General features: G+C 31.7%; 1 long non-coding RNA gene across 1 annotated transcript; it reads left to right on the top strand.

Annotated features, from left to right (window-relative positions):
* The first annotated feature begins 756 nt into the window (after window positions 1-756).
* LOC128200215 (uncharacterized) lies at window positions 757-21998 on the top strand. Its single transcript, XR_008252613.1, has 4 exons — window positions 757-1118; window positions 16009-16039; window positions 21050-21130; window positions 21774-21998. It is a non-coding gene; the product is annotated as an uncharacterized LOC128200215 (long non-coding RNA).
* Window positions 21999-27783: the final 5785 nt, after the last annotated feature.

Below are 27783 nucleotides of genomic sequence, written 5' to 3'. Positions count from 1 at the left end.
CGAACCCAGCAGTAAAATCATTAAAGTTCATGATTTAAAAAAGCATGTATATAGGTTGTATTTGAAAAAAATGCTTTGATATTAAATTCTGTTAGATATTGATTTTTAAAGATTTTTCATAGAAATTTGATAATTTTATTTAATGGTAACACAATATAAAACTGGCTGATAACACCTATAGGTTATATTGTTAGAAAATAAAATTACGTTTTATGGATGTTTATACAGCAACGCATATTACGGCGTCCCTAATCTCTCGTCATAGTAAACGGCTCATTAAAAGCCGACATCAAGATGGAAAATGTACGCCTCGGCCGCCGGCGACCGCGAGCTAGCACCGCCACAGAGTAAAGAAATGTAGATACATTTATGCTCATTAAAACAATGAATAAAGTGGAAGGGGATTGTTAGTAAGTAGTTCCATTGCTTGCCATTTATTCTGTCAGGTCGACCTCTAAACAGCTCTCTGGGAAATCATTGTGGTTATTTCTTTGCGTATTTGTTCTCATGGGCATATATTTATTATTTTCTGTAATTGAGGTCGTTGCTCTGTTTAACAGAAAAAAAACACACAGTCTAAGCTAGCTTTTATCTGCCATTTCATTTGTGTGTATATTGAAACAATAAAATGGCCCATTTCTAAATGGCGTATCAAATTAAAATGTACACTAAATTCTCAGGAATACAGCTGTGAAAATCACATATATTTTAGTGTAAAACTTTTTGTGTAATGTCAGTAAAACGTACAAGCAAAAAAATATAAAAATTATGTCGCTCTTATCGAGAGCTCTTATTGTACTGAACTATTTCCAGAGAACGACCATCGTCTATTTACAATTTTATTATATGTAATATAATATGCATTCACAATTTAGAGTATTAATCAATAATGCACACTATTTGTCGTCTCTATTCAACGTATTCGATGGCGGCGTGCGGCAAGGAGAGCAGGGTGCGCGGCAGGGCGGGCGCCGCCTAAAATAGCACGCACGTGCCGCTCGGCATCTGCCCACGCGCAGCCAAGATGGCGGTCCGTGCGTGTGTGTGCCGCGTACGCCCTGTACGTGTTTGTACGTGTACACAACTGATGCAAGCGATTGTGCGACCTCGTTGGTGAGGTACAAATTGTTTATTGTATATAGGGCTCGATTGATTTCGCTGTAAAATTTGATGTATTTCATGCCTGCGTCATTAATGTGAGTGTTTTATTGTATTTGTGTGTATAACAGTGAAATTTAACTCTCCGTATGCTGTAATATTACGTTATGAAATCTTGAATAATCTGGTATTAAAACGATTTCAATTTATAATATGAATTTTTTAACAAAACACATATTTTTATAGTATTTTTTGATAAAATACAATTGAAATATGTTCACGATTGTAGTCTTTAAGGAGATAGGTATTTATTATCATTACAATGATTATTACACACTATATAACACATTCCGTTGAGAATATTTGAATCCGACCTAACGTCGTCACACGGATTAATTTCAATTAAATTTTAAAGTCACCTAAAGAGTTTTTTAAATAGTATATTTGTAGGCTTTAATAATAACAATACTATATAATAATTAATAAAAAGAAATATAAAATTAAAAGTAAACTATTTCCCTCAGACTCAATTTGGCACAATCGAGTGAATCAATGAATTTTTATTTAAAAAATATTGAATTTATTTCAAATAAAAATCATATTGAAGAAACGTTAAATCTTACCTTATTTTGACATCTAATGGATATGACTCCGTTTTTATATCAATTCGATTGCGTCAAAGTCAGCCCAGCCTACGTTGAATAGATATATGTTTTTTTTTCTTTTTATTCCTCAAAAGAAGGACGCCGCTACTGATAGTATTAATGAATCAACTTTGTCTCATCTCACAAGTATTCCGGATACCTATTACTTAAGTATTCCGTCACATATGTGTTCCAGACGGCTACGGAAGCTTAATGAATCATATCTAGACAGACACAATGTAATTGGAGTTGAAAGTTGGTTGTGGTGTTTAGAAATCAACATAGGAATCATGCGTCAACCGGAAAGAAAAAAAAATGCAATAATTTCTAGAACATTAGCTGTGATGATGAATTTGATGACGAAATTGTAATTCAGAATATTATTTAGAATTTGAGCAAAACCATCAGTTGCAATGAATATGCATAACACTACCACTCGATCTCGTATTGTCTCGAGACATTCCGCACAATATAAACGACGAAGTATATATATATACATATGTCTAGAGATATCTATGTATGCACAAAACAATTACCATTTAATATGCGTAGTAGACGTTCTGTTTCGCTTAAGACTAAATGGTGCTGAGTAAAAAAAGTCTAGTAGTAAAAAAAGAAACTTTTAAATCATTGTTATTAAAAACAGCAGCACCAAAAGACCTAACAGGTTAATAGCCAGTTTATAACATGTGTTGCATTAAATACCTAAAACTCAAGTGTGTAGGCGTAATGCACGGCTATGAATAATAAGCTTTCAGACGTCAATATTTACAAGGAACTTCTGGTCCGGCTACAAATTATCTCCAAACAGTCAAAGTGTTAACGCCGATAGAAAATAATAACTTTCATGAAATTTTACACAACGTCGAATATTAATGGACTAACCGCAGTAATGCGTACGTTTGATGTATTTGTTTAACGCAATATGAGCTTGTGGTAAAAGGTTGTGGAAAAGGTGGTAAACCACCTTTTCTTTATGGTGACAGAGGAATACAATATGATACTAATACTTTTCTTCCCCAAGATATGATAAAATTTTGATTCTGCAAAGGTAGTACAATTCACCATTGTCAAAAAAGGAAAACTTTTTTTATTATTAGGGAGGCAAACGAGTAAACGGTCTACGTGATGGAAAGCGGCTACCGTTGCCCATAAACACAACAGGAGTTGCTTGCGCGTTGCCGGCCTTATAAATATTTGTAGGGATGATTTTTTAAATTCCCCTTTTTATAGTGTAAAGAGAAACTTGAAACAAAATCCACCGGGTCAGCCCAAAGACTAACTAGTCTAATGTATATTAATGCTACTATCTCATTCTATCTCATGCAAACACGCAAACGTTTCTATTGAGAGAATAGTTTGCCGTTTGTTTACATGTGACTGAAGTACGAGCAACAATGTAAGTAAATATGCAGTATATAATGTAGTATCTATAATGACAATACCTATAAGGTGATTTATTAACATTTTCCATCAGGTAGGCTGCGTTTACTAATTGCAATTGTAAATGGCGTTTACTACGCAGTTTTTTATACAGTGACTGAAATCATTACTTTAACCATTCTTATCTATTACTGAATATAGGCCCATTTTGTAACGCTCTAGAGCCTTCATCAATAGATTTCCAAGAAAGGAAAGTATAAATATATCGAAATTGTTTGGGCATATTCCAATACTGCTGTGAATCTTTATGCTAGCTTAAATTTCATATTTTCACAATTCATGGTACAAATTAATCTTTTATATAATTTCTCTAACACAATTGTAGTCTTTGATGTAGGTACTTTGATTGGATTTCTATTCAGGTGCAACTAAGTTCACTGCTCCCCAGTCCAGGTACATCCACCATTACGAAAGTACCAGGCTCGCATACTTCAAAAAGAGCTCACGCACACAAGCCCTGCTTGCGCACGCGCATAGCCGGTGCGACGGCGCGCGCGCATCTAAATATAGCAACGTAGAACGCCTCCCGTCGAGGCGACCACCGTCTGATCTGGAGATTTCCAAGATCTTTTTTTCATTATTACTCTTTACACGAGAGGGACGTTGATTTACGGGATTGTTCACCATGTTTCGCAATTTGGCTTCATTAATTATGTTTACTTTTTTATGATACTTAAATCGCAAACAAAGCGACAGCCATTTTGATCTGAAATAATTGCTTACCCTTGCCTATAAATATGAACAGCATAGACATTACCAAATATTCTGTGATGCCCATAGTACCGGATCAGGTCTCTTATGTAAGGCGGTACTTTCAGATATGTTTTTGGAAAGCTTCGTTTGTACTTTAGGGTGTGCACCAGCCAATTCTCCTCTTACATATGCCTATGGGTATCATGCAGAAACTACTGCACTAAATTAGATGAGGCTGATTCAATTGTATTCTTAAAAGTCTAACTTTACATCTGATCTATATTTTACCTTGATACGCAGTCTAGAAGTGACCTATTTTTTTGGTTTTTCTACTTCTGAAATCCACGTGTACGAAGTAGCGGGCAATTAGCTAGTAACAAATAATATAATCTATGTATTGATAACGAGAGCAGAAAAAGAAACATAAAACACCAGCTGCGCTACCGTGAAACAACCATAAATAAGTGTTTACCTTTATCGAGGGCACGCGACAAACGACTCATTAATTAACCCATAAAGTTCAGCTTAAGATCTATACATTTAAACCTTTCTCCGAATAGATTATTAGTAATAGGGACTAGCAGTAATATTGCTAGCAATATACCCTTACCTTTTAGGTCAAATTCCTCATGGTCCCTCTTGGAAACCGTCGTGGATAATTCTTCGTAAATTCGTTCCTCGCTGGCACTTTTTCAGTGTAAACCATAGTGCAGGTGGGGTTACCATACCATTTTAATCCATTTAAAGAATATTATTCACTGAGGATAACCTTCATTACGCATATATATATATATATATATATATATATATATATATATATATATATATATATATATATATATATATATATATATATATATATATATATATATATATATATATATATATATATATTAATTTATTTATTTTAATTTATCGTATTTAGTCCAAAATACACTGACAACATGTAAAAAATTTAATGACTTTCCAATAAATTCTAAAGAGTATGAGAATGTGCAATAAATTGTTTGTTTTTATAAGTAGATCACAGAAAATACTGTAGTGCCCATAATACTCTTCATGTGTCGCTATTTCACCGTCTGGCATATACACGGTGTTTTTTTTATGCGTGAAAATGGCATGGTTGCCCCGCCTGCACTGTCGGTATACACTAGCGAGGTACCAGTGAGCGGTGATAGGTGAGGATGAAAAGGCAGGTCAGTTAGCCCATTGTGATGAATTCAGTGATAAATTGGTCAGGATAGTTTCCAGGGGGAACCGCTTGGAAGTCGAGCTGATAGGGTATATTGATAGGGATGCTATGCAATGGGGACTAAACTCCTCATTAGTAACAATCCCTTCCCCCCTATATACACGGTGCTGTGATATCATTTATATATTCAAATATTCAGTATATAATTTACATCAGTATCACAAAACATAATATACACTTGTGAAGAGTGTATTGAGATCTAGAAATCTGAATGACCTACTCTATTTTTATCTTTAAAATTTTTCAGCGAAATTCGCTATTTAAAAAACTTTTTCTTAAAAAGTAATGATTTGACATAACCTGCGTAAGTAATACATGCCTAAAGAACCTGTATCACAAGTCGTTAGTTTGTAACAGTAATATATTAGAATAGTAACACATAAAATATACTCTATATTACTTAATACATTGTAATAGATTATTTCACAGTTGAATGGCATTTTAATGATATATACTACTATCACAAGTAAAATAATTCAACTGAATGTAATAACAATATAATTCAAGCGAATAGTCTCATGATTTTTGATTAGTAAATATGTTTTAAAAGCACGAGAAAGAATTTATTGTTAAAACTTTTGTAAGCACACATTTAACTTACGTGTACCTAATTAGATCGAAAAAGTTCGACTTGTTTCGGAATTGTTCAGGCTCGTGCTCGCGTCACAATCGCTCATGGCTAAAGATCTCGAATGGATTCCAAAATTTGTTGAGTTTTTTCGATCTTATTACACGTACGTTAGTTAAATTGGCAGTTATTACATTAAAATCATAATTTATGCCAGAGTTTGTATGGATTAGACAGAGAGCATAAAGGATCAAATAGTTCTATATTCAATTCATAACTTGACTATTCATTCACTCTCTTAATTCATCTTATACATAACCATTGGATGTATTGGATTGTTGTGGAAACTCTTAAATTGGTATGACTTAACTAATATCAAGCAAAAACAGAATCACATAAAAATAAAAATAAAATACACTGCATAACAAAGATATTGCACTAGTCTTTTTCGCATTACGAATAGATTAGGGCCCAATTAAAAACAATTCTTGAGGTATACAACAGCGACAAATTTACTACATTACCTTATAGTAGAGTATGTAGTTTAAAAATGATAGGATATTTTTTATCTTGTTTGTTTTCTACACTACGTTTATTTCTAAAAGCATAATATGATGCACTAAAAGCCCAATATTTTGCAGTCTGCTTTATATGTTGTTTGCCAAAAAGATGCAGAATAGATTTAAAAATCAATTTGGAAATGTTTCTATATTATGTTGAAATATTCGTACCTTCGTAATATTTTATCGAAACTACATACTTAAGGCAAATATGTCATATAATTTCACTTAATGTTCTGTTGCAAAATATTCAACTAGATTTAGAGTATTAACTATAAGAATAGTATATTTTTTATTCTTAAACCTAATCTTTAAACATACCTCTTTAACCATTAAGTATTATATACTAAACATACTTTTTAATGATCTTATAAAAAAAATATGCGTGTGTATTTATTTAATAACAAAATACTCAAACCAAAACAAGGGTTGCGCATTTCGAAATCCTGCCTGAAATCGGAAACCGAATGTTTTACTGAGACACGTTAATGTGTTTTTTAATTATCGGCAATAGAGATTATTTTTGCGTGCAATTATGATGTGATTTACTTTGTTTTTAATAGTGAAATGTTCTGAAACGACACGTGCGCCGTGCGCAAAGTAAACTGAGATCCTTTGGCAGCTGCGACTCAATTGTGACGTTTGCATGAGTCACACTTGGGGTTATTCAAACAAGATCATTTTTAATTTAATAAAATATTATCTGTCTCAGATTTTCAAATTGATTTTCATTATTGTTTTTATACATACATATGTAATTATACATACATATATAGTTGTATTTTTTTCATGTAACTTTATTTTTCTGTAAAATTTATGAATAAAATAAATAAATAAATAATAATAATTTTCATTATTAACAGGTACTTTAAAACGTAGACAAAGAAAATCAAGTATCTAAAGTTTCGTCTATATATTTTTTGGTAGTAAAACACTGAACCAAATATAAATATGTTTAATAAAAAATTGTAATTTTTATATTATTTCATTATTAAACATACTCTATGTATAGATGATAATGTATAAGAAATAAACAAATTGAAAGGAATAGTAAGAAAGGTCCTTCAACAAAAGTTTTGGGAATCTACGCAACTAGATAATTCTACTCATATTCCAAATTATGAATCAGCTAATTTAGTGCTGTGTATACTTTTCTTTGAATATTTTGTATTTTATTTACGGATATATTTACGTATCATTATATATATTATACAACTTCGTTTCGTTTTTTTTTCCATCAGTAGGTAAAACGAGTTAAAATTAGCAACTACTTGTGTTAAATAATTCTCACATACTTATAATTTTATATCCATACTTTAACTACACCGGATAGTAACAGACACATCTAAAATATGTATGCAATTACAAAATATTATAACAAAATTTGTTATTATTAAACAATAATGTCTACAAAATCTTCAAGAATTATTAAATTTAAGAGTCACTAATTACATTTTTAATATTATTCTTTACTGTATTAATAATAACAACATAAAATAATAATAACAACCAAAAGTGAATTTATCTCTAAAAAAGAGCCTTTTCAGTCAACCTAACATAGTGACATAGGAAGTAGTAAGTGGGTAGCTAAACAGAAATCTAAACAATAATAACGAGAATTTACAAAATTTACATATTTTACATTATGAATTAATTTATATTTGTAATAAATTTGTAATATATATTATTAAAACTTATATATACAATATTATTTATATCATATTATATATATAAAATTGCAGGGAGTCAGTGGATGCAGGTGGCTCAGGACCGTTCCTTAGTGCAGTCTATGGCGGAAGCCCAGTGTGGACGGATAATGGCTGAAATAATGATGATGCTGATTATATATATATATATATATATATATATATATATATATATATATATATATATATATATATATATATATATATATATATATATATAATTTGAGACCACAATGATGACAATATTGTAATCAATAGTAGTAGCACAAATAAATTAAGTGATATTAGAAAATAATGTGATTTTAAACCTTTCTTGAAGGTACCAATTTTTTGTACCAAAAAATCTCTTTTAAAATTATTATGAAAATAAACTTCTTTAGTTAATAACATTTTATTTTGCATAGCATTTACTCTTAGTCTTAGTATAAACTAAGGCCAGGCATTTAAATTATAATGAATTGTTAGTTCATTTTAGGTTTGTTTTCGTATGTTACACTTGAACGAACTTGATAGAATCGTTGTAATTAAGTCTGGTTTATTCTCCTGGAAGGACCTGAATGCTATTTCGACATTTACATAAACTAAGTTATTAGCATATAAAAATTTGAGCTTTATTATAAATAATATAATTATAAATTTATAAAAAATAAATTCCTCTCTTTTTTTTATTTTGCCATAAGTATGGCATAGCTGAAAAAAAGAGTTTCTAAAGAATTATTATTTAATTCGCCAATTTTTTTTATCTCATTTCAATATTTATCATATATTTTTGTCTAATTTGATAAAAATATTTTAAAAAATAAGCTTACAATTCAGTTTTACATAATTTTTCCCTATATTTATTTTATGTATTTTAAATTGTTGAAAGAGGTTTAAGATTGTTCAAAAACTTTTTAAGATCAGCACCTTAACAGATGTTTACAATCAAAACATAATAAGCTTGCCAATATCGTGTACAGAAAATAATATGTAAAACTCATAGCGAACTACGCGCCTAGTAAATCCGTTAATTCAACCTTTTGCTAGTCGAATCAACGGCACTAGTCGTAAAGTCTACACCAATAAGCTAGGAATGCGTTTCAGCTATGTCCTTAGTTCGTTGATCGCGTAAGCTGACGGAGGTTGCAGTGTGTGTAGTTTCGTAACGAATTTCTATTCGATAAAGAATAATTTTACCAAATACATTAATATATTCATCATGTATTCGTATATGTGCTCAAAAAATAATGCATTTTTTAAATAAAAATAAATACATTATTGAAACGCAATTAATTAATTATATTTAACGAATTCCTTTAAATTTTCAATTATTATAATTAAAATATTATTTTTGGTAATATAGTTAATATACAATGTACGTATACATAATCATAATACATGAGAAATACACGTATGTATTATTTCAATCAAATTAATTTTAACATTTTTTTTTTATTTGTATATAATAATAGTATTATCAGATAGTAATACTTATGAATTCATATTTAATTCACAACAGGATGTTATGCACTATGATAGTTCAGAGAACAAACTTGTAGAGACAGGTGTACTAAATTCTTAATTTGAGGCGACCAAAAGTCCATGACCTTAATTACGTCGACCGATGCCTCATGAAATATCATCAAGAAGAAATTTATTCGTCACACATCACCCACTCGATTTTCGATTCGCTTTCGATTTGAAATGTCCGACTAAGCACAGAGGGGGGTGATTTGGTGTGTTGGCATATTGCCAGGCGGCGTCTTTGGCTTGCAGCCAAATCGGGAGCATACAGTGGAAAAAAATGGCCGTCGCGCATCTTTGATATGCGTCAGAGAGAGGCGCGCACGCAGCCGGGGCCAACGTGTTTTTTTTTCAAGGAAGTTTTCTCTACGATATGTTTTTCAATCGATGTAAGATTTCAAGTGCATGTTAGTATTACGCAAGTAAATTGTATGTGGAATAAATAAGAAAATATTTTTTTTATATTCTTTGTAATACTACGGCATTTAAACAATATTTATGTATTGTTTTTACTGGCGATCAAGTTCAGTAAGCTATTTCACTCTTCAGTCAGTATAACAATGACTAACTAACTTTTGTAGTCGACAATAGGTATATATACTAGTATGTATACTTTCTTCCACGCACAACCACTCTGGAATCAACTTCCAGCAGCAGTATTTCCGAACCGATACGACAACATAACCTTCAAGAAAAGAGTATATTCCCTTTTAAAAGGCCGGCAGCACACCTGCAATGCCGCTGGTGTTGTGGGTGATCATGGGCGGCGGTAGTCACTTACCATCAGGTGAGTCGCATGCTCGTTTGCCCCGTGTGTTGTAAAAAAAAAAAAAACTTTTTCTATATGGATTACTGGGTACCGCGAAAAAAATGAGATGATGGTGTCTACCTACAAAACTAACATTGATGTATGTTTATAATTTTTGTTATGAATTTTATAAAATATACATATATTAAAATAATGAAACAAAATTGTTTTTTTTTACGACTTTTTCTGAATTATCGGAAAAAATAGATGTGATTTTGGTATTGACCTAATTATGATATAATTTGGAATTGTAAATTTAATAAAATGTTAGTTGATCCTGAAAATGTTGTTTTGTTACTTGCCGTCACCTATCGGGCCCGTTTATTGTTATCTGGATAAAAGCTGTCATATCTCTCGAGTCAGATCAAACAATACACATTTACTCAATTTCACTAAAATCAATCAAGTAGATAGATAGATCTCTCTCTCTTTATTGTTTCCTCCAAAAAATTACAGCAATAAACTTATTATAGATACAAGCAATTACAAGAAATTATTAAACTGAGAAAACAATGGGAGGCCTTATCGCTATAAGCCATCTCTTCCGGACAACCTTTGGTTGGATGGAGAGGAGTAATTACGAGTATAAACAGTTTGACAAGAGGCACCAAACTCTGTTAGTTTTTTTTAATACATATACAGATATAATATGTACAATAATGTGAATATATATGTCGTCCTGGCATAGAATAGGTCATCTCTTCCTTTCCCGTGGGTGTCGTAAGAGCCGACTAAGTGAGGGCGAGGGATGGGCAGCAGCGCCCCACTTAAATATCTCTAAAGCTTGATTGCGGTTGCCAATTCGCCAGCCAAACGTGGCAACTACTGGCAAAATCCCTCAAGGGGAGGCTTATGTTCAGCAGTGGATAGTTAAAGGCTAATCTGATGATAATGTTGAACAAACGTACGAACTATTCAGTTTGAGTGATTGGCGTGTAAAATACCGTGTCTTGGGTTTTTTTATTTATAAAAATGAGTTATCTTAAAAAGTAAATACACAAATTAACTGGCAACACCAGCTGTAAGACTAAACGGATCATCAACTCGTATCCAGTTACTTGTATTGAACAATGTGGATGCTTTCAATCACGCATGATGGATGACTCGTACAAAAGTTGTACGCCTACAAAAATATATTTACCGGCACACATATGGGAAATTGGGAATATAGAGAGAATATAGTACTCGGAAAATATATAACTCGATGTGTGATATCTGAGAAATGATATCAAGATTTTTAAATCATAAACACCTACGATAAAACATTATTGATATTTTGTTTCTTTTTAGTTGAAGAGATACCGATTTTTACACGTATTATATTTAATTACCATCATCATATCAGCTGTTAATTGTTCACTGCTGAGCATAGGCCTTCTACATTTCCTGTTGTTGCCACGCTTAGCAGGCGGGTGACAACTGCAGTTAGGCTTTGGTTATGTTTTAAGAGGGACGCTGCTGCCCATCACTCGACCAATATGTTAGACATTTCTATACCTCTACACGGCATATATTTTTACATTTTCTTTTAAATATTTCTAAGCATAGAATTAGAGATGAATATATTTTTTTAAATTAATTTAGCAAAGCACACTAACAGTTTACATATATATATATATATATATATATATATATATATATATATATATATATATATATATATATATATATTTATTTGTTACCTTATAGCGCCTTACTGAACCTGCATTAACCAATCACTATGAAATTTGGTATACACATACTATATGGGATGGTGAAACATATAGGCTACTTTTTGTGCTTTTCAGTAAATATATCCCGGTCACGTGGACGAAGTCTCTGTTAAAAGCTAGTATTAATATTTAATATTATTATTAAATAATGTTAGATTTTTAATCTAATAAATAAATACTGCCAAATAAGAATGTTAATATAAGCTTCCATTTTCAAAATTCTGTACCCTACAGTCGAGTAAATATTCCATAAATAAATGTTTTTGAGTATATTTTTTTTAATAGGTTAAGGAAACGTACATAATATGGGTTATTCTAATAATCATCATCAGCATATTAGGCGTTGACTGTCCATCGCTGAACACAGGCATCCTCCATAAAGGGGTTATTCTTAGAATAGATTGCCATTATTATTTTACTAATATTAATTACGATTAATAACAGCTAGAAAATTAGTGATAAAATTTCATACATCAATTGCGTGTGCGTGTGACATTTTTAATATTAAAATATTTTATTAGGATACCTCATAAAATGCTTGCCAAAGAATATTAAAAATGTAATAAGATGTTGACACATTTTGTACGCTTGGTATTTGCTTGTGAATTATAATGCTCTTTTCTATTTTTAGAGTCCCGCATCAGAATAGACGAAAACAAAATCCTTGTAATTATAATCACTTTGTGGTCAAGACGTCTCTTCGAGGCCCTATTTTTCTAAAATGGTTAAAGGTATCCAGATAAAATCTAATACTGACAGATAAAATACAAATTAATAAATAAAGTTACGTGCTTCGGTTATCTTAATTCTAAAAATTTTTAATTAGAAAAAAAATGTCTAAAGTTGAATAAATAACTCAGTACGGCATTCGCCAGTACAAAGTACAATAACAGAAAGATAATAAATTGAAAAAGTACAGTAGAATATTTATTAAGGCCCGTAACTGAGTGATAATAACATTTTTTTTTACTGGGTCATAATGTAATGGTTTCCCCGCTTGCGCTAACAGTATACGCTGACGGGGTACCAGTGTAGAATGATAGGTGAGAATGAAAACAGGTCAGTTAGCGCACAGTTATGAAATACACCTGGAATTCAGCATGATGGTTTACAGGAGGGACCACGTGGAGGTTGACTTGATAGGATATATTCCTAGCAATGGGACTGGCAGTCCGCATTACTAATAATCCCTTCCTCCCAACATGGAATTTATGATCGTAATTCTGTTTTGTGAATAAGTATTTTTTTCTTATAAATATATAATTTTATATAAAATATAAATAAAAAGTACACGGAACCCTCTGGATGCAAGTTTTACTCCATTTTTATTTTTTATACTTATAAATCTTTTTCAATATACGTATAAGTACCTATGTAGTAAATACACTCTATATTTGTACTCCAAGTTATGCACAATTTTAATATTTTTTTAACGATTTCATAAAATGAGGTATTTAAACTTTATGTCAATATTATAATTGTGAATAAACTGGACATGAAGTAGACAGTGTTTTTTCAACGGATTACAAAATGAAGGAGGTTATTAATTCGGTTATATTTTGTTTTATGTTTGTTATTTTCTAACTCCGTCAGTTCTAATTCGATTTGCAAAAGTGGGAGGGGGGACCCCCTGGAAACCATCGTGCTGAATTCCAGGTATAGTCATCACGATGGCCTAACTGACTTGCCTTTTCATTCTCACCAATTATTTTCACTGGTGCTCCACCAGTGCATACTGTTAGCGCAAGTGGGCTACTATTCCATTATCATCCATTAAAAAAACATGGATTTTATTATTTTTATTGGGAGACGGGCTTTTCTAAGCACAAAATCCTGTGACACCGCGACCTTTCCATGATCTTTTGTGCTCGCCCTTTTTAAAGTTCGCTGCTAATTCCTATCATTGATAGAAATTTTAAGATGTTTTTTGTAGCGATGTTTTTTTTTAATTTTCTCAGAATATAAAGTGTATTTAGAAAGGAAACATGTTATTTATATATGAGTGGGCTACAACTACAAATTAACTACTGTTTCTTCCTCATTGTGACAAAATCTGCAAACACTTTTTGGGCATAAGCCTAGTTGGGCTATGTACTCGTTTAGATTGCATAGTCCAGTGAGAGCGTTTGTTAATAGACACATATTATATATTTATATGCTTTTGTACATTCACTTATAGATATTAGGTTATAACAAAAATGTACACAGGTGGACTTTCAGTCAACCTTGAGAAGAATTATTTTACTCAAAAGAGTTAATTTCTTAGAGTAATTTTCTGAAAATCCTTTAATCAGGGGTTTTGAGTGATTTAATCCAACATGGATATGTGGATATATTCCTCTGAGTAACATTTGTGGTTTTTACTAAAATGTAGAATGAAATTTTGTATATGATTGTTTTGGAACATTTTATTAACAGTATGTACTCTTAAGTAATGTATATTTAAAAAAAATATTATTATTAAGATCACACTAGTTCTATTTTTAATTCTCATCCTATAATACAACTCTTTATGTCTGATATTATGATTATAAAGAAAAATATGTCTAAATATTTCATTGAACAATATAAGACAATGAAACTCATAAAAAAAATTTACTACGAAATTGCGGTACAATTGTTTCTTCTGCCAACACATTAGCGCCTTTCCATCGGTGTAATTATCTCACTTTTTAAATACACGTCACAGGTAGGTAGTAAAAAATATAATAATGACCGATATTGTAAAGAGGACATATACGAACGATCCACTTAGTATTGTGAAAAACCACTGAGCTCCGGTGTGAAGTGTTTTGGCTCGAAGCCAAATAGCAACAGGCTGACCGCCCTCGTCTCCTATGTCGTAGTGTTGTTTCATTCCCAAATTCGTATAGGTAGCTATGTTTCAGTCACTCGTCTATATGCAACTAGTTTTTTTCCGCGTCTCCGTCTGCGTGACCGAGATATATTGCTTGATCGGTATAAAAAGTAGTCTATGTCCTTCTATATTACAAGTATATGTGTGAAAATTTTCATAATGTTTGTTAAAGGCATTAGAATTAAGAATTAATCTATGGATCAATTAAATTCTTTATTTAGAAGAATTATATGTTATCATGATGACACAATACAGAAATATATCGGGGGGAAGGGATTGTTAGTAATGGGGAGTTTAGTCCCCATTGCTATCAATATACCCTATCAGGTCGACCTCCACGCGGTTCCCCCTGAAAACTATCGTGACCAATTTATCACTGAATTCGTCACAATGGGCTAACTGACCTGCCTTTTCATCCTCACCTATCACCGCTCGCTGGTACCCCTCTAGTGTATACCGATAGCGCAGGCAGGGTAACCATAACATTTTCACGCATAAAAAAAAATATAGAAATATAAAAACTACATTCCTATACAACAATACTATCAAACAAACATCTACATAGCTATCAAACAAACTCGCTTCCGACGATGAAAGGTTGAAAACAAATTTCTGTTTATTGTTTTTGCCTCAATTCTTTCTATGATTTTAGATAAAATCAAATGGTCCCATAATCCGTTGTTTTTCTGCTTGTTTTTGTGTGCATTTTACATAATATTTTCGCTCATTTTAAATTAGTATTGATGTTATAAATATTTTGTAATTAATAGGGTCATTTACTTCTATATTTATCACGTCACATGTCACGAAAATTTAAAAGTTATTCTTCCTAACAAAAAAAAAGAAACAATATTATTTTCTTATTTAACTAATTGTAATAAGTATTTTTAAAATTTATATGGTATATTTAGGAAATAAAGTAATGTAATACTAAATATGGGTTGAGCATTACGTTATTTGTGATGTTGCTGCTATATAAATATAAATATTACTTTTTGTTTTATTTTTTGTTGCTTTTTTTTGTTTTTCATTCTTTTATCTCTTTCACTGTGTATTATGTGTATGTTTTTATTGTAACTTGTGTGCTGTAAGTAATGTAAATAAATTATCTATCTATCTATCATAAAAGCCGGCAACGTACAAACAACTTCTATCGTGTTGCAGGTGTCCATGTGCGACGGTAGCCGCTTTCCAGGTAGACCGTCTGCTCCTTTGCCTCTAACAATAAAAAAAATTAAGATTGTAGAATTTTGTCAAGAGATAGTATATATATTTTAATAAAAAAAAAATCAAGATCGTTTATCGAATACTACCGACTCTCCCGGGCATCGCACTTGTTCAATTAATTACAAAACATAATTAAACCTATTTATTTATAGAATAGCGTAATTACGATGTATCGAGAGTATATTTTTACGAGATAATAATCTTCCGTAAAAATATCTAAATAAGATTTACAATATATTAAAATTCATCGAGTGGTTTAAAAGAAGTAAATAAATAAAAAAAGACTGACTTTGTTAGTATTTAAAGAAGAAAAAGCAGATTATACCTACCATTAGCGTATTTAAAGGGCGGAAGGAAAGTAGGTTGTGCCCACCCCAGAATTACCTGAAGCCCACCTCAGTATAAGGAGCGTAGTTTTCAATTTTAGCTAAAGACAAGTCTAAGTATATATATGTGTCTTTTATTAATTAATCAAGCTCCGTCTAGAAAATACACAGTTATTTTTAACTAATGTGGCTGTTATCGTACACTACCCTACAATTGTAATTTTTTATGGTTCCAATAAATACTAAAAAAAAAAAAAATCTTAAATACATCAATGGTGAAGATGATATCAGCCGTTAATTTTTCACCTTCTGGGGGGGTTTTGTCATTAGTTGTCATGCTTGGCAGGTGGATTGGCAACCACAGTTAGGCTTTCGTGCTGTTTTAAAAGAGACGCTGTTGCCCATATCTTGACTAGTAAATTCATAGGAAAGGAAGGGATTACCTATTCTATGCTGGAACCATACGCCAATAATACCGATATTAGAAAATTTAAACAAATATGGAAAATTTTAGTAGTTATTCTGTAATATCAAAGTTCGACAACGAGTAGGCATATTGGCTTCGTTCCAAAGAGCAACAGGCTCTCGTCTCAATTGTTGGTTGCCCGATATTGTAAGCTATATTTTATAAATAATTAAGTTAGTATTCGTCCATAGAAAAATATGCAGGAAAGTTGATAAAATAGAGGCCTATGTTCAGCAGTGGACAGTTAATGGCTGATATGATGAACTTGAAACTAAAAAAAATCCTATACAAAATTTATACTAATGTACTTATTAAGCTGTCGCTGGAAATTTGGGTTTTGTTGGCATAAAAGTATATGAAAAATTCCATAGCAAAGTATGGAGTACATGCATAGTTTATAATAGTAAATTTTAAATACACAATCGGGACTTAACACAATGTAAAAACCGTGTAAAAGTCGTGGTCACAACATAGTGAAACGTCTAAACAACGGCAATAAAGAAGAAGGTATGTTGGTATTATTAATCTGTAAAGTCTTTTGAATCGCGTTAAGTCTCGATTGTATATTTAAAATATGTATAAACAATGTGAAAGTTCAAAATCAACTATTAGTAGAATTACTCATATCTGCAAGGTGTTCTACGGTTAACGTTCCAGCTCATACGCAAAGCACTTTTTAAATAATCAATCATAAATATTAAGAATTATTCAATTGTGTTTTTTTATTTGCTAGATAAATGCGACGTTGCCATACTTGAAGGCTTTTAACAATCTTAGAATGAGTTTTTAAAGAATTTTGTGATAAAGAAAACTAAATTATTTAATTGGTTTTTGCTATTTATTTTATTTGTTATTATAGTAAAATGTACTAAATAATATAATATAAATGCGAAAGATTCTAAAGATGTTTGGATGTTTGTTGAACAATTACGTTTGATGGAGTCGAATAAAATTTCGTACAAAGAATGCGTCCTAGATTAACATATTAGATACATTTCAACCTAATCCAATTGAGCACAGCCATGCAGAACAACTAGTAAATTATAATCTTGTTATTGAAATGATTTGGTTTTCATTATGATTTGGATAAGAAACCAATTTCAGATAAGTACCTATCAGTGTTGGCGCGTAGCCAGCTTTGAAAGTCGTAGTGGTGAAAATTGTTTGTGTGTATGTATACCATGAAAATGTACAGTCTTCCTGATATTATGTACTAGTGCTCCCGTTAAGCATTTGTGTTGTAAGTGACCTAAATAACTGAAGAGCCAAATGGCGTAGATTGCGATTAGTATCTTAAAGTGCCTATTAATAAATTTAACAACATATTATTAGTACATTGAAACAACTAATTTCAGAAGTAGAAATCCCAATAAAATAGACTACTTATACATAGCATATCAAGTTGAAACGTACATTAGATTTTAAGTTAGATTCAATAATACAAAATACACAGGAACAAATATACAGGCAGACAAACGGTCAAAATAAAAAAAAAATACTAGTTAATTCTTATTAAGACCTCTTAAATTATTATTTTTGTTTCAAAATTCACATCGTCTAGTTACAACTTCATTATATTAGGAAGTATATTTAATGCTAGTACTTTCTTTGACTACGTACGCGTAATAGTATTTTTTTTCAAACGGAATTTCAATAAGTTCCACTATTAAAAATAGATGGCGCTTTCTAGATTTTTTTAGCTTACGTTAAATATGCAATATCTCCAATTACGAACCGATTTTGTTAATTTATTTTAAAATAAACAATGCTCGTCCCGTGTTCATTGTGTTACCATTGAAATTGCCTTTTTTTACGGAGCAAAATCAACTTGTCAAATAACCGAACTGTCGCATTTATTAAATAAATTGAATGAACTTTTTTTTACTTTCACAAGTCAATTATCCGTCGTCTTGAAAAGACTACGTGGGACGTAGAGTTGAACAATGGCCTTTACGTGAAATAATCGAGTTCAAGGATTCGTATTGGAATTCATCTTAAAATGGCTCAGAGTCGAAGCTATTATATTATTCACTTCAAACACGTGGTCCTACGGGTTTAGATTTTGAGGCATCACGTTACAAGGTATTTCAAAGTGGTTAAGGTTTACTTTAAACATTTCGTATTTAAAATAGGTCCCAAAATGAGAAATGAGAGTACTGGAGCTTTTATATATTTATATAAATGAGGTGTTTAAATTAAATTATCTTATTTCTGAATATAAACAATAAACAAGTGTAAAATAAATATGACAAAACTGTAAAAAAAATTACTGTTTTGTAATTTTAATGGTTGATATTAGAATGGTAACCATAGGTACGCTATTAGTTTAGCATTGGTGGTTCAGTGAGATATAATAAGTAAGAATGAATTCAGGTTAGTTAACCGATTGTGACGAATTCATAAGGAATTAACCACGATGATTTACAAAGAAAAAGGGAAAGATATATTTCTAGCAATGAGACCACTGTTCTATGTTCTAATAATTTTCTCTGATTTTTTATGCGACTTCATAAGGTCAACTTATATTTTATAAATCAAGAAAACCAAGAAATCACAACAAATTAATATAAGGGTTTAGTACCAAATAAATTGGTCGAACTGTACGTGCTAAGAGACGATGACCTCGAATGGACGTCTAGCCAAATGTCGGCATGCCGATGCGGCACGTCCCTACAGACAAACAGCTCAAGTATACTCGAACGTTTGGGTGTGTAGCGCAACACTAACAAGGCGGCTACGACGTAGAAATACAACGTAATCACACACGCGCACCTGTTTGCATGTAACTGGTGTTGTAGGCAGAAAACTCGTGCCAATTTTCACCGTTCATAGCAAGTGTCGATTGTGGATTTTCTGTATGTAATTTCAAATTGCCTAATTGGTTTTATGTGTTACTTTGTTCGTTTTACAACACTTTATTTTAATTATTAAGACTATTTGACTACATATGTCATTATTATAAATTAAGAGGGATATTTAGAAATTGTGTACTTTCTAATTTATGTCATCATCAGATTGGCCGTTATCTATCCACTGTTGAACATAGGCCTCCCCATAGACTACCATAAGGAATGGTCTCGAGTCACTTACATGCACTTAATATGAGATTATATATACTTCTATCAAAATGTAGTTTGAATGCCTATTTACTAGTATATTTTATATAATGTTTATTAAAATTTTTATTTCAAACTATAAATAAAAAAAAAAAATTACAGCTTCGGAATTGAATTTATTTTAAAATACAATAATATTATCATCCTTCATTTTTCGTTTTCAAATTTTAATTATTTTATTGCAAATTCTAAATCTTTAATTAAAAAATATTGTAAATTCCATGTGAGTAAACATGGTAAACAATAATAATATAAACAATAGATAATCAATATATCTGCAAACAACAATAAAAGTAATCCTGTTAAAAATAATATTAAAAAGGTGTTAATAAATTAATTAATTTTCAATAAGACTACGTGAAGTGATAATTAAGTATACACGTGATTCATTTATAACCAAAAATGAAAGTACGTAATCCTTTTCAAGACGATATTAAAAGACACTTTTTTCAAGAAATACTCGTAGTATGTACGAAAATAAGGGTACGTGACTAATAAGAGATGGTCGGGATAACCGAACGATATTACCTCCTATTGGATTATCTGATATTTATAAAATCCGCCCTAGAAAAGAAGTAGGCTTGTTTCAACTTAATCTGCGAACTAAGGATTCAATAAACATTTTTCTATAATGCTATGAGATATTGAGTATAGAATGGTAAATGTTTCGATGGTATTTGTTGGTTAGATCATCAATTAAACTCTTTTGAAATACTTCAGTTGTATCAAATGTACTATTCTAATAGAAATAGTTACAACTGTGTATTACTATAATACTATTACTATGATATCGTAAGGAGGGCGTGGGATGGGCAGCAGCGTCTCTCTTAAAACATCTTCAAAGCCTAACTGTGGTTGCTAATCCACCCTTCAAGCATGGCAACTACTGGCAAACACCAGTACTCACTTGGAAAGTCCCAAGAGGGAGGCTTATGTACAGAAGTAGAAAGTTGGAGGCTGATATGATAATTATAATAGAGAAAAGGTATTTGCGGTTCTAAAGTGAATAGAAATTTAGTGTTGGTATCTATGAGTTGATACTCATTCAAAACTTTTTTTTTATAACACAGGGGCCAAACGAGCATGCGACTCACTTGATGGTAAGTGACTACCGCCCCCCATAAGCATCCGCTACACCAGAGGAATCGCAAGTACGTTACCGGTCTTTTAAAAAGGATTAAGCTCTTTTCTTGAAGGTACGATACGACTTCGTAGGTATCGGTTCGGAAATACTGCTGTTGGAAGTTGATTCCAAAGTGTGGTTGCGCTTGGAATTTACATGTGTGCGTAACACATACATCGAGAGGGAGGGGGAGATTGTTAGTAATGGAGTCTAACTGTCCCATTTTCATCCTTTAAAAAAGAAGAATAATAACTATAGATCGATATTGTCTTATTGTCATCATCGCTTTAGTCACAGACGTCCACTATTGTAAATATTCCGTGAATTCAACTTTCCTATGATCCACCCTGAAAAACATGTTAAATTCCAGGTGTACTCATTACGACGGCCTAACTGACCTGCTTTTTTATTCTTACCAATTAGCTCTCACTGGTGCCCCGTCAACGTTTACCGTTAACGCAGATGGGAATGCCATTCCATTATTTATTAAAAATACTACCACAGATATTGTATTGTAATTTATCTTTATTTTACATAATGTACATTGGATGCATTAAAAAGATCTAATATGCAATGGCAGACTCGTTCCATAGAGGGACCTCTTACAGCCAATATTTGAGAAATTGATAAAATAATATTATAATACTGGTTTGTGTTTCTTTTTTTTGTAGCACCAGTGAATACAGGAAACTCCATTAAATGCTACGAGTACTATCGATTTTCTAACTTTCTACGAAATGTTTGACGTCACCGCTCGCAGTTGCTACTTCTTTTGGAAACCCTACACCCGGGCTCGGCTGTTTAAAACTAATCTTCTTTTTTGTTTCATATGTATAATAAAATAATACTTTTTTTTATAAAGAAAAATGTTAAATAAATGTATAACAAAATAAAGAAGCTATGTCATCAAACGTATTTAATTAAAAAAAAATATATAATATAATAATAAAATAGAAGCAGCATACATTTAATAAACAGCAATCGTCGTTTAAAAATATGGACAGAAATATAAGCGTCACATTAACTCATGTGTTGCCATTCTTAAGAAATATATTCTTAAGAGTATAAATATTATGCGTCCGTATATATTAATTTTACTATATATATATATATTCTACCATTTAAATCGAAACACAGTCATGCAAACGTACCTATTTGTTGATAGAAATACTGGTGGGATAGAGGTATGTTTACAAATTTTGGAAAAAGTTGTCAATAATAAAATTATTAATTAAACTTACACATAATAATAAAATCCAAATCGTCATCATTTCCACTGTTACTGTCCACTGCTGAACATAAGCCTTTCTCATAAGGGGAGTTTTGCCAGTAGTTGCCACGTTTGGCAGGCGGATTGGCAACTGCAATTAGGCTTTTAGAGATGTTTTAAGATAGATGCTGTTGCCCATCCCTTTTTAACATTAAGTTCCCTTAGTCGTTTGCTACGATATCCACAGGTAAGGAAAGGGTTGGCTATTCTACGCCGGGACCACACGGCCGTATTAAGAATTTACATAAGTGACAATTATCTGACAACACTCATGAGTGTTTCAACAATATTTATGTTTCCTTTGCCAAGAGCCGGCGGTGGGCGGGTTACAGTGGTAATCAATTCACTTTTTAGTGGACAATCTCAGTTGAATGCCTCGGCTACTTGTAATAAAATTGTTGACTGCGCGTTAAATGTGTTTTTAATTCCACTAAATGTATTACTTACAGGTACATAAAATGGAGTTATACTTGCTCGTTTATTACAATTATACATGTACCTTCTTATTCATAAAAAATAATCTTATATAAACCTATTTTATCTGTTGGAGCGTTTTATCTAGGCATGAGTAATGTGGATACCGATCCGATATGTATATATGATTCCTCTGGACATCTGGATTTTCCTGTCATCCAATATTATTTTTTGGATAACAGACTTTTTACACATTCGTTATTGGACCAGTATATAGTATTTGTGATTAAAATATATGGATATTGCTATATATTATCCACTTTAGTGTTTCTCTCGTTCTTTCAAACTGGTAATGTAAAAAAAATAAGACAAAACACTTCCATACCCAAAACAGGTTTATGAGACATTTGTTGTTTTTATGAATAAAGGGATTAGTCTAAATATGGATTACAGAGCCAAATAAGAGAAGAAGTATACAAAGCGGTAATATAGCTGAGTAATATTAAATTATTGTTTGATATTGATGCTCTTTTCCACTTTGGGTTTTCTGGAAGAGACCTCTTTTAGAGTTAAGCTCGCCTTTGTACATTGGCTTACCCCTGTCATGTGTTTTTGTATTAGTAGTTGTAGTATGTACAATAAAATATAAATAAATGGTTGTGAATTTATATGAAAAATCTTAATTATTATTTTCTGCTCTGCAATAAAGTGACTTCAGTCATAATCAAGAATGGCGAGATATTTTGTAGCCAAGTTATATTTAATACTTGAATCAGGACGTAGAATCGTGTTTTAAGCAGTAAATTGTATCGTAGACAAAACGGTGACTTAAATAATCATAAAATTACTATGAGACCAACACAAGCGTAGACTCTATCATTTGTGAAAATATTTTTCATAATTCACAACTGAATAGCGTAACATAGTCCCAAAAAACAATTCAGAATCTCTCTTTTAAAAAGCGCTTGAAAATTGTAATAAAAACATATTCAACCTACGTTATGACGAAACGCATCGGACGCGTGTGCTCACCGCACGATAGGAAATTAATGTTTTTCCCACTGTCGCCATAACGTGTAAATTATTTGTGGAAGCTAGAAAAAAAGTGGAGCTCGAATGTGTCAACACCAGTGAATTATAGGGGCGGCGTCAAGAACACTAGAGTGAAAACGTCTCCTACAAGTTTTTGTGTGCAAAAGAGATTTTTATGTAGAAAAAAATATCTATTTTTATTCACAAAAATTCGCTTTTTCTCCTTGTAAATTACGATGAGATGTATCATTTATGTATTAACCCTGAATATGGCCCATCATCATCATCATCATCTTGGGCAATATTCGTTTACTGATAAATCATTAAGCTATTTTGAACTCCATATTCGATATTATCTTCAATTAACTGTCAGCAGAAATATACAAAAATATATAAAGTCACTTTTAAAAATTATATTATATGTTGTAAACTTACCACACAATAACTTTTTATTTTAAACTTCACCAGGTCTGCTATAATAGAGAGTTACATTTCACCCGTTTAAATATTTGCGAGTACGGTGACGGACAGACAGCAGATAGGCCACTCTGACCTCGTTAGCAGCCGAGCCGCACAGTCTGCGGGAGGCGTATATTTTTGTACATTTTTAAGTTTAAAATCGATTCTAATTATTCGGGAAAAAAGTTCATTATAAATTTGCATTAATAAAAATGAATCGCTAAATGTGTTGCTATATGCAAAACTCAAGAACGACTGGATCAATTCGGTTAATACTTTTGTAAAATATAGATTCAATTTCTTTGATCTTCGATTCGAAGAAGGTTCTAATGAAGAGAAAAACTGAAAAAAATACTCGAAAAAATATAAAAACCTCATTTTTCTGTCTGAAGTTAACAATTCAAATATTAGAGTTAATATTTCGAGAACAAGACATTTGTCGGGTAAAATAATTAACAATCACATTATTTATCTTTTCACATGGTTACTTATAGCATTTTATCATTGGGGAATTTTGTACTGGCCACGCTGGGCAGGCGAGTGTGCAACCACATTTTAGCTTTTGGTGATGTTTTAAAAGGGACGCTGCTGTCCATCCCTCGACCATTAAGTTTCCTTAGTTGCCTCTTACGACACTCACGAAAAAGGACGGGATAGCCTATTCTACGCCAGGATCACACAACAAATTACAGAGTACGGAAAGGTTATGCCATAGTACTCAGGAGTGGCAATGCATGAAAGCTACTATGAGTATCAAATTTTAATCCGTGATTTCCATTTTTAGTTTCAGCTCCCTATCAGATAGTTCATCAACTTTTCTGACACTAAAACGAAAAAAGAGCCGATTATTAAATTTGTATTTATAGATATTACTTATTAAAAATAATCTGTTAGGTACACTATTATTTATTATTTTTGGTGAAAAATATATATAAGTATGAGTATGTATATATATTTATCATGATATTTAATATTCCTTATTACACTAAAATAGTAATAATAACAATTAGAAATAATGTATGCAAAGATGAACTACACCAAAAGAGATCTCTTCCAGTCAACCTAACACAGTGGCACAGGAAGCAGTGAGTGGGCAGCAGTAGTGCAAAACAGAAATCTAAACAACAATAATAAGTATTTGTATAATTTACAAAACATTATCTATTTTTGAAATTGTTTATATTTGAAAAAAACATCTGGATGAGTGGCGGTCTTCTACTGTGCGTTTTTCGAGACACTTTCTTACACGCACAACTACTCTTTAGAATTATTCTCTAGCAGCAGTATTTCCGAACCGATACGATAACGTAACCTTAAAGAAAAAGCATATTCCGTTTTAAAAGACCGATAGTACATCTGCAATGCCTATTGTGTTACGATTGCTCACGGGCAGCGATAGTCACTTACTATCAGCATTCTCGTTTGCCCTATGTGTTATATATATATATATATATATATATATATATATATATATATATATATATATATATATATATATATATATATATATTTATGTCGTTTGTGGACCAGTGTTGTCAAATCAGGTTAATTAGCATTATGAAGAATTAATCATTAGGTGGCAGAAACAATGGAACGCCAAATACTTCGATTCAAACAAACCTTCTTCGCTTCTCCCACATTCATCAATACAACTTAAAATGGCAAGCATGCTATGTATTATATATATATATATATATATATAAAATCCATCAGATATACCGTCAGCATGCAGCAGCATCAACCATTCCCATTAGTAGATACATGTAAAAATATAGATCATTCGTTTCGATATAATAACAAAGCGTGTTACTACTTCCAAAAATAATATAATAATTACTAAGGTTGTTTTCATCATTTACTGTAATGACGTCAATGCTTTGATTCGTCATTATTTTGAATTGACGGACATAGATAGTAATTTATTCAAGGTCCCATGTTACCATTATTTTCATTATGTTTTATCAATCTCCAAGTGGTGTAAGGTATATGGTCATGGCCATCCCTTTGTTTCGCGTAGGGATCTTAAAAGGTGACTATTAGAACTTAACGGAGGGATGGGCAGAGGTTCCTTTTTGGGGGAGGCCTATATTCAGCAGTAGACAGTGGACGGTTGATATTATTGAATGAAAGTAGGTGCATTGTGTCGTAGCGTCTCTAATACTCTCCCTGAAGAAGACTTTCCGGACGGAGTTGTCAACAATTGTCGGATACAACAAACATAATACCTTCATAAATTTTTTGTTACACGTATATAAATACATTGATAAAAACTGAACGTAATAATAGAGAGATCAGTGTCTAACACTGAGACAGATCCAGATCCTTCAAACTACTAGATTTAAAATATAAAAAAAAAAAAAAACTTGTTTGTTACTTTCAAAAGAAGAAAGTTCTGTTACTTCAATTGCAAACAAAGAGATCAGGTTTTTATGTTTGAACGTCTATTTTTTCTCAACAATATGTAAATTCATTCTATTACTTTATATAGTTTAGTATATTTTTTATATTCTCTATGCTTTATTCAACAAACAATCACTTTATACAAACCGTTCATGTTTTAATATTTGCTATTTTATTGTGCTAACGGAATACAATTTGAACGCTTTTTATACTACATTATGCAAGTTGATGGTCAACCCGATGAAAAGTGGCATCCGAATCGTTAAAATAAATTATAGTGTGATTGAAATATTAATGTGGTACCTTTATTAATTGCTGTTGGTTCCAAAAAATATTGAGATTAAATACAAAATACCGAGTCCAAATGCACATATGTTTTACTACTAAATAAAGTTCAGGATAAAGTCAAAAGTCAGGGGAAGAACAGGAATTTGCTTTTTTATCATCATTTCATTCATTATTTGGCAATTCGAGATTAATTGTCTTATTATATTACGATAAAAAATGGTCTTAAACCACCTACACTCACTAAGTTCTTGCGCTATAATAGATTATCGCTCCATCTAGTGGACATTTGATTACATGTTCTAAATCCACTTCTACATCGTAAAAGATGTGGACATAACAAAATCATAAAGAACTCGACTGTAAAATATTTTTTTGACAGTTTATAGCCGCCTTGTTTATTTCATAGAGTCGTCACTAAAACATTCTCACAATTAAAACGAATTTAACGAAGTGTCATTTATAAAAATCCATCAACCGTTCAGTCTACATATTGCGCCAAAGAGTAACTACCGAAAAACATTACCCTCTTTTCTTTGGCAGTCGGGTAAAAATAAATCAAATGCGTTTTCTTCTACGATTGTCTTACGGCCCGTAACCTTTAACAACCGCGTCATACATTGGCCACTCGTTGTATGACTAACTCTCTGGCATCCAGCCAGTAACTCGACCTATATACTGCGTTCGATGTCTTCCTAGTAGAAAAATTAATGAATCAGGTTATGGTTGCATGTATCTCTTTAAATGGCTAATTTAGTACACATTTGTTGTAATTCATTAACGTCCCACTGTTGGGGAGGATACTTGCCTGCACTTACCAC

The sequence above is a fragment of the Galleria mellonella genome, unplaced genomic scaffold (assembly GCF_026898425.1).
Source record: "Galleria mellonella isolate WM207_F2 unplaced genomic scaffold, CSIRO_AGI_GalMel_v1 utg171, whole genome shotgun sequence".
Classification (NCBI taxonomy): domain Eukaryota; kingdom Metazoa; phylum Arthropoda; class Insecta; order Lepidoptera; family Pyralidae; genus Galleria; species Galleria mellonella.
This window is presented reverse-complemented; position numbering and strand designations above follow the sequence as displayed.